Raw genomic sequence first — 12,512 nt, 5'->3', positions numbered from 1 at the left:
ATACACTATGAGCAATACTTGTAGGATGCATGGGAGGCAAAAAGGCTCCTGGTCCGCTTGTGGAAAAAGCCTAGCATTTCCTCACCAACTTTCCTTCCACAGATTGAAGAGCAAAAGTCTCTTGAAAAGTCAGATTAGCTTTCCTCTCCTGTATCTCACTGGTACATTTTTAGGAATGTTGGAAGCTGCCTTCTACAGAGTCAGACCTATTGGGCCACCCAGCTCAGTATTGTCCACACTGGCTGGCAGCAGTGATTCTCCAGGCAAGGAGTCTTTCCCCACTCCTATCTGAAGATACGACTGGGGACTGTAACCAGTACCTTTTGCCCGTAAGGCGAATGCTCTGCCAATGAGCTACAGTCCTTTCTCTAAAAATAAATAAGATCCTAGTCCTCATGGCCGTGAATGAGTTGGAACCTGGGGCCTTCAGCATGCAAAGCAGAGGTTCTGCCACTGAGCCACCTCCTGGCCTATCCTACCTCATAGGGTTGTTGTGAGTGTAAAAGGGGGCAGAAAGAACTAGGTGTGCTATCTTCCAACTCCTTGGAGAAAAGGAGGGTCATACCCCATGTTATGTTTGCTTCGTGATACGTTTTTTCAGGTTGCGTCCCGCGGCAACCTGGAAGTACCGGAAAGGGTTACTTCCGGGTTTTGCCGCTTGCGCTTGCGCAGATGCGCAGACATGGGTTGCGTTCTTTTCATGTTGTGAATGGGCCTTCGGAACGGATCCCGTTCGCAACCAGAGGTACCACTGTAAATACAATAATATGAGGTGAACACGTGCCCAACGTATTTGGTATGTTGACATATGTACATAATTTTGAAACAGTGCCAGCATACATGAAGTGCTGTTGACTTCCTGCAAGACAGAAGCTGCCTTGGTGGTTTGTGCTGGGATTCCGGTGCAGGCAGGTGGGGCCCGATCTGTCCATGTGTGCCTCACCCTGCTTGGCTCTAGCAAACCATTCCCATGGCCTTCAGTCCCAAGGGAGCCACAGAGAAAGGCAACAACGGCTGGTTGGACCGCCAGCAAGGCCTTCTGTCTAGGAGGATTGACAGCCTTGGCGCAGCGGGGGAGGTATCTGTATTCACACGTTGGATGAATCAGAGGAGCTTAAGGGGTTCAGAGGCAGGGGGAGGCCTTAGCTGCTTGCAGCAGGGCTCTCCTCCACGCTCCCCCCCCCCATGGGCCTTGTCATGTAAATCCATTGCTCTCCATCCTTTGACTCCAAACAAATTAAAGCAATAAAGAGAGTAGCTGTATATTTCCTCTGCTGGTTCCAGTCCTGCCTGGAAAAACGCTCCTTCTGAAGGTATTATGAGGAACTCACTCCCACAGGAGGCAATGAGGTCCACGAACTTGGATGCCTTTAAAAAAAATCATGGAGGAGAGGCCTGTCAAAGGCTACTAGCCACAATGGTTGGAGTCAGCAAATCTTTTGAATATCAGCTGCTGGAAACTGCAGGAGGGAGAGAGTTGCTGTTGCACTCAGGTCTTTCTAGCTGGCTTCCCATTGAGGCATTTGGTTGGCCCCTGTCAGAACAGGATGTTGGACTAGCTGCGCCATTGGCCTGATCAGACAAGACTCTTCAGGTGTTCTTGACCCCATTATGGTAAGAGCCTGCTGGATCTGAGACCTGCTGTCTCGGACTCAGAGCATTGATAATGGGATCTCCAAGTTTGCATTGATACCCACAGTCCTGAGCAACTTGGGCTCAGGTATAGACATCACCTTGTCAACAAAGGTCCGTATAGTTAAAGCTATGGTTTTCCCAGTAGTGATGTATGGAAGTGAGAGCTGGACCATAAAGAAGGCTGATCGCCAAAGAATTGATGCTTTTGAATTATGGTGCTGGAGGAGACTCTTGAGAGTCCCATGGACTGCAAGAAGATCAAACCTATCCATTCTGAAGGAAATCAGCCCTGAGTGCTCACTGGAAGGACAGATCCTGAAGCTGAGGCTCCAATACTTTGGCCATCTCATGAGAAGAGAAGACCCCCTGGAAAAGACCCTAATGTTGGGAAAGATTGCGGGCACAAGGAGAAGGGGACGACAGAGGATGAGATGGTTGGATAGTGTTCTCGAAGCTACCAGCATGAGTTTGACCAAACTGAAGGAGGCAGTGGAAGACAGAAGTGCCTGCCGTGCTCTGGTCCATGGGGTCACGAAGAATCGGACACGACTAAACGACTAAACAACAACAACATACTTTAAGGAACTCCTGACCCCTTATAGCCCAGCCCAACCACCAATATTTTCCAGAGGAGTGCAGTTACTTGCCCCCCCTCCATGTTACAGAAGCCTTACTTGCCTCAACCAAAAGTCAGGCATTTAGGGTCACAGGTCTCTTGCTGTGTAAAATACAATTCCAGCAGAAACACAGCAGGCAGCCTTGCTTTTGACTTTTGACTATATCTATATACTGTATATAACTATAAAAGTATTTTACAAAAAGGATAAAACAATAAAATTACCACCAAGAAAAATTAACATTCATTAAGACTTTTGGAAAAGTTAAAATCACGATAAACTAAAAAAAGGTTAAAAACTGGCATAAACTTTCTAAACATCTGGGGATGAAGACAAAAGATAATGCTTTTTAGCAGGCACCAAAAACAGCACAGCAAAGGTTCCTGCCTGATGTCAACAGGTGGGGAGTTCCAAAGTCTAGGCCCTTCCACACCAAAAGATTGCGGAGCTTCCAGGATTCCCAAGCAGAGTGGGACCAGCGCTGGGTATGAGCCGCTGCTCTTTGTCTCACTTGCTTGAGTCATCTTCGAGCAAAAAATGGCTCTCTGGTGGCTCCCTGACTGTGCTCTGGATTGGTGAGCCCTGATTATTATTAAGGTGGGTGGGTGGTGGTGAGTCAGGCTTTGTCTTTGTAAAAGTTTCCTCTGAAGGTGCACGGGAGTTTCAATTTCTAGAACAAAATTTCATTTCTGATTGATCAGGTTGTGAAAGGCCAGATGGGCACCTGGAAATATGCATGCCAGCTGCACCACCCTCAACAAAGGGGGCGACTACTGGATACCCTCCGCAGTCCTGATCCTTGTTGGGCTTGTGTGTGTGTGTGTGTGAGAGAGAGAGAGAGAGAGAAGCAGATGGGAGTCTTACTTTCAGCTCTCTATTTTGGGGCCACTCTGCAGGTAGAGGAACAGGAAATGCACATTTTCAGTAAAGTTTCCTCTCTCCCCACCTCTCACCTATGTCTCTTCCACCAACCTTTGACAAAGTAACTGCTTTGCATGCAAAAGAACCCATCTTTATTTCTTTGTTCTTCTTAAACAAAAAATTATATACCGCTCGACTGTACTCAACATCTCTAAGCAGTTTTCAAAGCAATAATAATAATAATAATAATAACCAGTTTAGCCAATGAAAAGCTTTTAAAGACAATTCAGGTTAATGGCGTAAAAATAAAAGATCAAAACCCATAGCTTAGTTGGTTAGAGTGTGGTGCTGATAATGCCAAGGTTGCAGGTTCGATCCCTGTATGGCACAGCTGCATGTTCCTGCATTGCAGGGGGTTGGACTAGAGGACCCTCAGGGTCCCTTCCAACTTTACAGTTCTATGATTCTATGAACATCAGTGGGTCTAGAGTGCTGCTGCTGCGGCACTTGGGTCCTGCTTGTGGGCTTCTCCCAGTGGGGGCATCTGGCTGGCCACTGTGGTTAGAGGATGCCCACTAGATGGGCCCCCTTTGGCCTGATCCAGTAGGCTCGCCTTACTTTCTTTTGACTGGACAAACTCATGGAAGATGAGACTATCAATGCTGCTGCAACCCATGAAGGCTAGGCTCTGCTTCTGAGGTTGGAGGCAGCAATACCTCCAAATACCAGTTGCTGGAAACAACAGGAGGGGAGAGTTGCTCTTGCACTTAGGTTCTGCTTCTGGGCTTCCCTTTGGATGCTGGGCAAAATGGGCTCCCTTTGGCCTGATGCAGCTGGGCTCTTATATGTACTCCAGAAAGAGGATAGCAAAGGCACCTGCCTGATGTCAGAGGGCAGGAGTTCTGAAATATACTCGGAGTCAAGTGTGGATTTCATGCTCTTTATTCAGCTCATAGTAGTGAGGAATGCAAGCTCCCCCAAAGTGTCTGCTTTATATACATTATTTACACAATGAGCCCCACGTGATTGGCTAATTCCAGGATTCTCCTGTAGGCCAATCAGGTTGCAGATTCACTTCCACCTGGAGCTGGATTGGGTGGCTTCTATGGACCAATCGGACTGCTGCATTCTGAATCCTATTGTTCTAGGACCAATCAGACTGCTGCATTTTGGATCCTATTCAACTCAGTACATAACAAGTTCCAAAGTGTAGATGCTAACATAGTCCTTACAACTGTGGAACATGTATTGTGTGGTACCTGTTAAGAATGCCTGTTCCATGAGAGTCAATTCCTGCATGCATGGAGAGCGCGCACACACACACACAACCCCCGCTGTCCAAAATCATGGAGACCATCTTGCACACACAGACACACACCACACACAGTTCGCTTTTTTAGCCCTGCCTTGACCCTTCACCTCCACCCAAATTTTATCCTCAGTTTTGCTACCTCTAGGAGAAAGAGAATGCAGAAGACACACCTCCCCTCTCATGAGGCAACACCCTTTTCTGCAAAACAATTATTCTTTAATAGCTCCCCATCACGTGCCTGTTTAAAGGGCCTGGAAATGAGAGCGTCAGGCCAGGGGTGTGTTGGCAAACTCGTTGGCACGTACCTCTGATTTTTTGCCCTTTAAAAAATTGCTCATTTGGATTATTAGCATCATCCACCTCCCAGCCCCTAGGCGGGCGGGCGGGTTGGCAGGCAGGCAGGCAGGCAGGCGCCCTGTTCACAGCCCTATGCTCCCTTCCCTATTCTCTGATCAGATGAGATCATTCAGGGGAACCCTGAGCTCTCAGGCCTGAACCTGTTTCAGGGGAGGAGGTAGAGGAACCTGCTCATGCACCTAATTGGTTCTTTTCAAAGGATGCCGGCTGGTGATTGGCCAGGTCTGTGCCACAACAGCTGGATTTGAAAAACAACATTTGCACATTGCCTACAAGAGGTTGATAGCAAGTACCTGGTGGTTCTCCCAAGCTGAGGAAGGCAAGTGAATGAGTTGAAGAGTCAGGGAGAATGAGGACCACTTTTTCCTGACCAACACAAGTGCAATCAGTCCACAAAAATAGATCTTTTCCGCAGCAGCAGTAAAACAAGCCCTTGGGAACCATGAACAGGGTCAGCAGCATAGGAACTGTTGGAAGAACCTAAGGAGAGTCTGGCTGCTGGATCAGGCCAAAGGGGGCTCCTCTAGTCCAACATCTTGTCCTCACAGTGGCCAAACAGATGTCTATTATGGGAAGCCCACAAGCACTACCTAAGTGCAACAGCACCACTCCAGTTCACCAGCTGGTATTTAAGGGTAGACTGCCCCAGGCATGGATGCTCTGCTATCCCATTAGGCCTCCATGTGGAGAGTCCTGCTGGATTGGAACCAAAGACCAGCTAGTCCAGCATCCTGTCCTTACAAGAGTCTTCAAGAGGCACAAACGTACAGAGAGAGTGTTGTGGAAGCCCTTTGTCTTGGTCTGCTCCTGAGCAAGACCCCTCCCCTTTTCATAGTTGCCCTCAATACTCAAGCTTTCACCCATTTTGGACCCTTCAGGCAGAACCCATCAGCTGCCTTGCTGACAAGAAAGCAAGCAATATTTTGACTTTGTCAACTTCTTGCGATGAAAAAGGGGAAGGAGCTGCAAAGCTCTTTTCTGGAGGTTGCAGGAGAAGCAGCTTTGAAAACCCATCTTGTTTCGCTTGCAAAAATTTTTATGTATGGTGGGGGGGGGGGGACTTCTAGCAAAAGGGGCTGACTTGGTCAGACTGGCAAGCCTTTTATCCAGTGCTAACATGTTAGGCTTGAACAGGCCTATTGCCAATAAGTTCCCCAGCCTGGCCTCCGGCTTAGCCAGGTGAGGTTGGGGGGCTTAGCCAGGTGAGGTTAACGAGGGAGGTATTCAGACCCTAGACCCACCAAACTCCCTTAAAGCTGGCGGATCTGGGGTTCAGATGGTGGTGTCAGGTTCATTGGGTTTCCACAGCTGAGGCAGCATCTGAACCTGGAAGTTCCTGGTTGACAGCTTTTGCCACACTATGCCATGCTCAAAATCTGCTTTTAGGAAGTTGCCAAGGCTGACAAACCCCTAGTTCCACTTCTGCAATTGTAAGAGGGCAGAAGAACACCCACACCCTTCACCTCAAACTGTTGAACCTTGAGAACACAAGAGGGTGAACAAAGAATATTAAAATCTAAGCTTTTCTAACAGGAGTGAGCTTTTTCAGTCCTGGGGCCACATTCCCTTGCAGGAAAGCTTCCAGGGGCCAGAATCAAAGTGGGTGGGGCAGCCTATGTAGTTCATGCACTTGTCCCTTCAAGACTGGACTAATGCACTGCACTGACCGTGGGACTTCCCTTGTGTTTGATCCAGAAGCTGCAGTTAGTGCAGAATGCTGCAGCACAATTGCTGACAGGAGTGAGGCTTGGGCAACATTGAATGCCTGTGCTCAGAGATTTGCACTGGTTGCCCATTTGCTAAGAGGTCAAGTTCAATGTGTTACTACTAGCATATAAAGCCCTTAACAACTTGGGACCAGTTTACCTACATGATCACGTTACCCCACATGAGCCAGTCCACCGCTTCGATAGGTGGAGTTGGCACTTCTAGAGGTGCCACATAACACCCATGCCACATTTGTAAGAACTTGGATTGTTTCGTGTGTGCTTTGGAACTTCCTGCCTATTGATATCAGGCAGGTGTCTTCACTGTACTCTTCGGTGCCTGCTAAGAACATTTGTGTTTATGCAAGCCCAACTAGACATGCAGAATGTTGATATGATTTTACAGTAATCTTATTGTTTTATTCTGTTAACTTTGAGGTTGTTTTGTGTGTGTTTACATTTATGTAATTAATTCATTAATTATATTATGTGGCCTTTATGTTTTTCTGTCCTCAGCTCAGGGAAGCAAGCAAAAGGCATGATCCCTGTTATTCCAGCCTGGCAAAAGCCCTGAAGCAAGATGTGGAACATGTCGGGTGAAATGGGTACCCTGGAGAAAAGGGCTGTGGTCTGGGGAGACTTCTGAGGGCCAGGAAAAATGGCCTGGAGGGCCACATTTGCCCAACCAGCTGGAGGCTCCCCCATCTCTGCTGCACGCTGAAGAGAATTTTTAAAGAGAGCTTAAGATGGTTTGAAAGGTAACAACAACAATAACTTGAGATGTATATTTTTTAGAATCCACCTTATTATTGAGATTGTAAGTTATTTTCAACTGTTTTAATGTTGCGTTTCAATGTTGTCACTTGTCCAGGAACTTCAGGGTAAAGAACGGGTAATTATTAATAACCATAATTTATTGATCTTATTTGTTTATTACATTTATATCCCACCTTTCCTCAAGGAGCGCATAGTGGTGTACATAGGCCACCCCCATTTTAACCCTCACAACAGCCCTGTGAGGTAGGTCAGGCTGAGAGGCATTGATTGGCCCAAGGCCACCCGGTGAGCTTCATGGCTGAGTGGGGATTTTGAACAGATCTATCTCAGGTCCTGGTCTAATCACTTCACCACACTTATTCTACATAACCCTTATAATCATAATAAAAAAGAGGGATTTGTGTGTGCACACCCCACACTTTTCGCCCCTGTGCCAAAACAGGTCAGGCAGGTTGTTTCCAACCTATCTGAGCAGAAAGGGGACCTCAAGTTGCGTCGCAAGAGGCACGTGTGTGTTTTCAGAATGGAAAGCAAAGAAGCCTCTCTCAAACCACGTTCAGCATTTGTGAGGCACCTTTAAATCTGGACCAGCTGGTTTATTGTGGCAAGAGGACTCACTGGCAACAACAACAGCCACACCCACAGCTGGTTGTCTTCCTTTGTCAGGCACACGCAGCTGACAATCCGCTTGCGCTCCACTCGTGTCCCAGCCTTGGGTTCGATGGGTGCGTGGGCCGGGTTTGCAAGCTCAGCCCACGGGTCGAAGCACATTGATTTTTCCGCAGCACGGACGTGCTCATGCAATCTCACATGACTTTGCTTGTGTGTGCGTGCGTGCATGTGTGTGGAGCCAGGCACTCAAGGGCTTAAGTTACTTAATCGAAAGGTGTGCCTGCTTCTCTCTCTTTTTTTAACCTAAGGCTAAGTCAATCATTTATTAAAGAGCCGTTGAGTTTGTACTTTGTGATGTGTCCAAATGAGTTCAGATGTCTTTATTTATGTCTCATTCCTGCATCTTTCTGGCACTGGGGGCAGAAAGGGGGGCTCCTACCCACCCACCACTGATCTCAGTTCTTTCCCACACCTCTCCCACCTATGAATCATTTGGAGAGACACTCCCTTCCTGATTCCTGATCCAAGCAGCTTTCAGGGACAACGGGAAGGGGATTGCTCCTAAATCTGCTTCCTGTTGCTTCCTGATTTCAGATCTTTTTGACCTGTTGGCTGTGTAATTCCTTGACTGAAAAGCAGGAGACATCCCTGTACACACACACCTCCAAACACACACACACACACACACACACACGCACACAACTTATATATATATATATAAAACTCTATAAATTTGCCTCTTTTACCAATATGTTTTTAAGAGCAAAATGGAAATTGCTGAATGCACAATAGGGAACATTTCCTAAAAAGACGCACATGTTGGATTGGCCCATTTAGTCCAGCATCCTGTGCTTATCCTGACCAAGCAGATGATAAGCCCACAAGCAGGATCTGAGGGCAACAGCAACTCTCCCCTCTTGTGATTTCCAGCAACTGATTCACAGCTGTTCTTCTATGCACGAAGGTTATACTATCACAGTAGATCTCCATATGGAGAGCCCTGCCACATTGGACCAAAGATCCATCTACTGCAGCATCCTGTTCTCACAGTGGTCAACCAGATAACCCAAAGGGAAGCCCAAAAGCAGGATCTAAGCACAACACCAACTCTTCCTGCTTGAGAACATTAGAAGTGTTGGGGAAATAACTGAGGAACACCAGTTGATCCTGAAATCCCACATGTGTGGGTAACCACAGCAGAAAAACAGTTTTTGGTCCTGGGTGAAGCCTCCAGAAGGGCTCCATTGAAGCTCCCAGCCTCTGTGTGTGTGAGTTTGCAAATGCACATTGGGTGTGTGTGTGCTAAACTGGGACTTTGACCCGGGTGAAATAAAGCCTAGTTTCGCCCCTGCTTAAAATGCTGCTTCCCTGCCTCCACCCCTGTTAGACCACAACCTTAAGTAAGTTCAAATGCCTTACTTACAGTAAGCACAGGTCCCACTCATACGTAATTCAATGCTGCAGCAGAAATAACACAAGATAATTATTATTGCATTTGCTGCTTCTGAATGTGGAGGCAGAGCATAGTCATTGTGATTAGTAGCAATTGATAGCCTCCTCTTCCATGAATTTGTTCAATCTGATAACAGTGATCCTGAAACCAAATGAGACAGCAGGGAGGAAGACTTGAAATGCTACTGGGTGCCTCTGAGGTGCAGACAGCCCTGTCTCTTGCCTTGTTTCAAAGCCATTCCTACTATTTTGATGAGTACCTACTGTTGTCTAGATGTGCGAGTGAATGCCCAGCTTTTTGCCAGCTGGCTGCTAAAAGTAAGTGATGCAGTCTCCTAGCCAAGTCCCACACAGGCACATCTCTTGTGTGTCTGGGTCTCTCCCATTCCAGCAAGGCTGGTTGTGAAGTCGTGTGTGTGTGTGTGTGTGTGTGTGTGTGTGTGTGTGCATTTTTGGCAATGCTGTTGCCTCCTTCCCAAATGCCCTATTGTACTTCTGCAAGATGATGTGCCCCAGTGCAAAAGGCAACCATTGAAAAGAAAGCACACACGACAATGTGACAAACATTTGCAACCTCTGCCCGACATGTTCCTCTTTCCGTAGACACTGGGGAAGGCTCAGTGATGAAGATAAACAACTGAGAATCGTGACCTGGGCCAATACTGGGCCACGAAACCAAAGGGTCATCTCCACAGGATATTCTTCGGGGAGCAGAATCGCACTATGCTTGTCTGCAGAACAGGAAGCTACGTCATATTTGCAATGGTACATCCAGCTAAGTATGGCCTGCATTGCACTTCACCTGGCAGTGAATCTCCAACCCTATCTAGAGAGGCCACTGGGGATTGAACCTAGAACCTTTTCTCCATGCATGCAAAGCAGGAGCTCTGCCTCTGAACTATGGCCCTTCCCCATAAAAAAGTAAGATTCTAGACCTCATAGTTCCAAATAAAGTGATGTGGATTGATTGCAGCTGCATACCTGTGATGGTCAGAAAAGGATGCTCATCTTTTCCCCCTGACATTTCAATCCCACACTGCCCTCGTTGCTGGGAATCACAAGTGGAGAGAATTTCCCATTGGCCACTATGAGAACAGTATGCTGGATTAGATGGGCTCCTTTGGCCTAATCCAGCAATCAGGCTCTTCTTATGTTCTTATGTGCAAGGCCATCCCACAGCACCACCATGACTGACTGTCCTTGCAACGTGCAGGAGGCAAAGAGTTAAAGACCTTTTGAGCAAAGGGGCGAGGCAGGTAGCCCACTTCCCCCTGAAGACACTTCTGGTTAATTACCACCTCTGATGCAAGAGCAGCAAATTATTTGAGAAAATGTTCTTGGGCTGTGCAACTTTCCTTGGTTGTTTAAAAAATGATCCTTAACTTTTCTCTTTTTTTGCAACAAAACACACACAAAACACACATACCCCTCCCATTCCTTCCAACGCTCCAAAGATGCCCCCAAGCCACAAATCTCCATGCAGAAATTCTTGGCCTCCATTCATTTTGTTTTGAATCCTGTGGGAACCTGGCAGCATCCTCTGGCAGGTGAACCATTCCCTGTCATTTACCCAGGTGTGAGAATTTCACATCTCTGGGCAAGAAAAACCAAAGGGGTCTTTGAAGGCTGAGCCCCAGTAAAACTGGGGGTGGGGACATTGGTTCTGTCTCATTTTATTATTTGTTTATTTCATTGCATCTATATCACAAGGTAGTGCACATGGTTTTCTTTCCCTCCTCATTTAATCTCCAGCTAATTCCCCAATTGCGGAAAGCCCACAAGCAGGACCTAAATACAAGAGCACAACCACCTTGTGGTTTCCAGCAACTGGTATTCAGAAGCATTGCGGCCTCCAACTGTGGAGGCAGAGCCTAGCCATCGTGGCTAGTAGTCATCCATCTCCTTCATAAATTGGTCTATTCCACTGAGAGCCAGTGTGGTGTAGTGGTTAAGAGCGGTAGACTCGTAATCTGGGGAACCGGGTTCGTGTCTCAGCTCCTCCACATGCAGCTGCTGGGTGACCTTGGGCCAGTCACACTTCTTGAAGTCTCTCAGCCCCACTCACCTCACAGAGTGTTTGTTGTGGGGGAGGAAGGGAAAGGAGAATGTTAGCCGCTCCTTCGGGTAGTGATAAAGCGGGATATCAAATCCAAACTCTTCTTCTTCTCTTCTTTTAAAGCCACATAGGTTGGTAGCCATCACTGCCCTGTTTGGGAGGGAGTTCCATAGTTTAATTCTGCACTATGTGAAGAAGTCTGTTCTTTTCTCTGCCCTGAGTCTTCCAACATTCCGCTTCATTGGTTGACCACCAGTTTCAGTGTTATGAGACAGGGAGAAAAACTTCCCTCTTGCCACTCTATCCATGCCATCTATAATTTTACGAACTTTTAGCATGCTACCTATTCTTTAAATGGAAAAATCCCAAACGCTGCAATCTTTCCTACGTTTGGAGATGCTTCATCCCCTAGATCATTTTGGCTGCAGTTTTTCTGAACTTTTTCCAACTCTACAATACCCATTTTGAGGTGAGGCTACCAGAACTGTATTCCAAATTATGGTTGTCCCGTAGATTTCTATAAAGGCATTATGATATTAGCAACTTTATTTTCAATTCCATGGACTTGTGGAACTTATTTAACTTTTCTGGAACAAGGTGTGGTGGGGGGCATGCGTCTTTTAGGGAGCTGGACACAGTACCAGTTCCTGGGGGTGCCTCCTTCCAGGTGCCTCCTACAGGGGCCAGCCTCACAGCCCCAACACCTCCACCCACAGCCACCTTTGTTGCTTCTTCAGCCTCAGGCCTAAAGGGAGAGGAGCTGGTTGTGTCAACAGCCGAGAGAAAAAGTAGGACTTGTTCCCCGGGCCCTGCAGTGGGCGTGGCATAGGGATGTGGAGTGCGCCTGGCAGCAGAGCCTTGCACAGCCAGTTTGGAGGCTTGCTGCACAGCGCCACAATCCTTTCCTTTCCCGCAGCCGCTCAGCCTCGTGGATTCACCAGAGGCCTGGCCCCTGGCCAGGGGCTGCTCCTGCAGGTGGACGTGTTTCTGGGGTGCCTGTTGGAGAGAGAGAGAGGCTGGATGCTGCAGTTGTTTGCAGCTAAGGAAGGGACAGGTGTGGCCTCCTTCCCTCAGCAGGCAGGCAATGAGACCCTGTCAGTGCAGTCGTACCTTAGATCTTGAATGCC

This window comes from Podarcis pityusensis (genome assembly GCF_964106645.2).
Source record: "Podarcis pityusensis genome assembly, chromosome: Z".
Lineage (NCBI taxonomy): Eukaryota > Metazoa > Chordata > Lepidosauria > Squamata > Lacertidae > Podarcis > Podarcis pityusensis.
Note: the sequence above shows the minus strand (reverse complement) of the source record.